Source organism: Lycium barbarum, chromosome 3, assembly GCF_019175385.1.
Source record: "Lycium barbarum isolate Lr01 chromosome 3, ASM1917538v2, whole genome shotgun sequence".
Taxonomy (NCBI): Eukaryota; Viridiplantae; Streptophyta; class Magnoliopsida; order Solanales; family Solanaceae; genus Lycium; species Lycium barbarum.
In genome coordinates this window covers 1,599,972-1,602,750 of record NC_083339.1, presented here as the reverse complement: position 1 = coordinate 1,602,750, position 2,779 = coordinate 1,599,972, and positions in this window count along the sequence as shown.

Sequence of the window (2,779 nt, the reverse complement as noted above, 5' to 3'; positions counted from 1 at the left end):
ACTCCTTTTTTTTTTTTTTAATGACAAGGGACATTTTGGGTGCGCACAGGATAAATCGCGCTCCTGTGCAATAGCCCACAAACCACATAAAAAGAGATAATCCGCACTAGGCAAGCCACGTGCGACGAGCTCAATGTGACTCCATCCTTTTAATGGAACACATCAATATCCTTTACTAGTTAGAACAATAAAGATAAATTTGAAGAGAAAAAAATTAAAAATTTGAAACAAGTTTAGTTTGAGGAAACAATTAATATTTGCAACCGGAAAAACTAACATGTGATACCCCTTTGCCTAAAAAAAAGATGGTGACATGTATGAGATACAGACATTTGTGCCATGCTTCTGATTGGTACTTCAGTATGCATTTTCATTTTCTGGTGGGAGCAAGCTTTGCCAATCATCTCTTTCTTTTTTTTCCTTATTTTATTATTTGTTTGAGTACATAATTTTCTATTCAATGGTGAAGTCAAAAATCCCGCTAAAGATATTTGAAATTAAAAGATATTTATTTATATATAAAATATACTATAAAAATTCCGATGGAAGGTATTCGATTGAAGTGCCTTCACTATGTGTGATTACGCCATTATTCCTACCTCCAGGGTCTTTTCATATTGAGATTTGTCTATAGTAAATCATTTAACCTTTGATGTAATAGTTCTTTCGTTTATACACAAAAAAAAAAAAAATGTGGAGACACCCTTTCTTGTCTTGCTAAGAGAGAATTTTTCTTGTAACCCAACGATTTCAATAAATTCAGAGAAAGTACTCGATTTTTATTTTTTCTTTATGGCAAAAAGGTTCGAGACGATATCTTTTTATTATAATGTCTAAATCAAAATATACGGGTTATAACTTGAAGCCCTTGTCTTGGTAGTTAATGAAAAAGAAGATCATTAATGATTGTTTTGACATGTGATTAGTTGCAGTGGCGGATCCAGGATTTTCATTCAGGGTGTTCGGAAAAAAGAAGAAGCTAAATATACACTGTAATTTTTTGTTGAGGGTGTTCAAAAGTTAATATATGCACATAAATACAGAAAATTTACCCTATATATACACTGTAATTTTTTGCCGAGGGTGTTCGGGTGAACACCCTCAGCTCTTGGTGCATCCACCCCTGATTAGTTGAATCCTAAGTTGCTCGGATTCGGGGGCGGGAATTCCGGTACGGGTACAGATTCGAGTATCGGATTCGGAAAATTTAAATTTTAATATTCAGGAGTGCAGATTCAGGTATGGATACGAGTGCGGGAATTCGGCTAAGAAAATACAAAATTATAAAAATAGAGCTATAAAAAACACGACCTCTTGAATTCTTGGTTTCTCTATGTTTGGCCTGAAACATGAAATAATGAGCGTGAAACAAAAGGACTATAATATTGAAGGTATGTCATTTCCTATGTCTTAAATATGTTTTATCTTTCATTTTGAGAAATGAAAATCCCTATTTTCTCCCAAATTTGTCTATGGACTCCGGTCAAAGCATCCGAAGTTGGTTGACCGTATCCGAGACGTATCCCGCACCCAAACCCACAACCACACCCATCTCGTGTCGAGACGGGTGCGTCAAAAACGAAAAGTCCCTGCAACTCAAGCTGAATCAGTTGCATAGCGCTCTTTCACTGAAGGAGTGTAGGGGCACATCGAAAAATTGTATTTATTTGATGTGGTTTAATAATAATTTTATTGTTTCATTTGATTGTATCGTATTGTATAATAATTAATAAATTTGTTGAAGTACTCTCAATTATTATAAATATTAGATCTTCCATTACTTGTGAAAAAAAGTTTTCAAGACAACTTCATTTTCCCGATCTATCACCAACTATGCCGTGTAAATCAAATTTAGGCTATTAAAATCATGCAACTTCTTTAAAAATTAATAAAAAACAAAATGGTCAATAAAAATCAGAAAAAAATTAGCATATAAAAGAACGCATAAGCTGTAAAAACAGAAATATAATGAAATAATAATAACTTTTTTTTTCTTAATTTATTTCAAGATTTCAATACTAACTACATATGTGATGAATAAACATAGAAATATTTGACCAGTGGTAAGAATCTCGCAAGATATTTAAGATTTTCATTGTAAACAATTTTCATATAGTGTATAAAAAATAAATAACATTGAAAGAATAATAAAGGAAATAAAATTTTGACTTCTAAACAGCAAATCCCGTTAATGGCATAAATTCCATCTTTTTTCTTACATTTGCTCTTTTATTTCTTTCCTTTCTCTTCATGCAAAATCTCATAAAGAAGCAAATCAGAGGGCAATAATTTTAAAAAAAATCGATATAGTATCCAAATAAGATTTACCAAAAAGTAAATATTGCTTAACTCATTCTCTATGATATATTTAACTTACAATTTTCTTAACAAATTTGACCTGTTCTACTGGATTTTCTCATATCATTTATTTTAGATTACTAGCTAAATAATGCTATTAAATAGAACTATACATATACGAAAAATATCTACATTTTATTTGTTATAAATAAACTCCCAAATAAGATTTACTAAAAAGTAAATATTGCTTAACTCATTCTCTATGATATATTTAACTTACAATTTTCTTAACAAATTTGACCTGTTCTATTGGATTTTCTCATACCATAACCGGGGGAGGGGGGTGAACCCTCATAGATATCAAGTGCCCACATATATAGAGTCAAACATTTATTTTAGATTACTAGCTAATTAATGCTATTAAATAGAACTATACATATACGAAAAATATCTACATTTTATTTGCTATAAATCAAGTCAT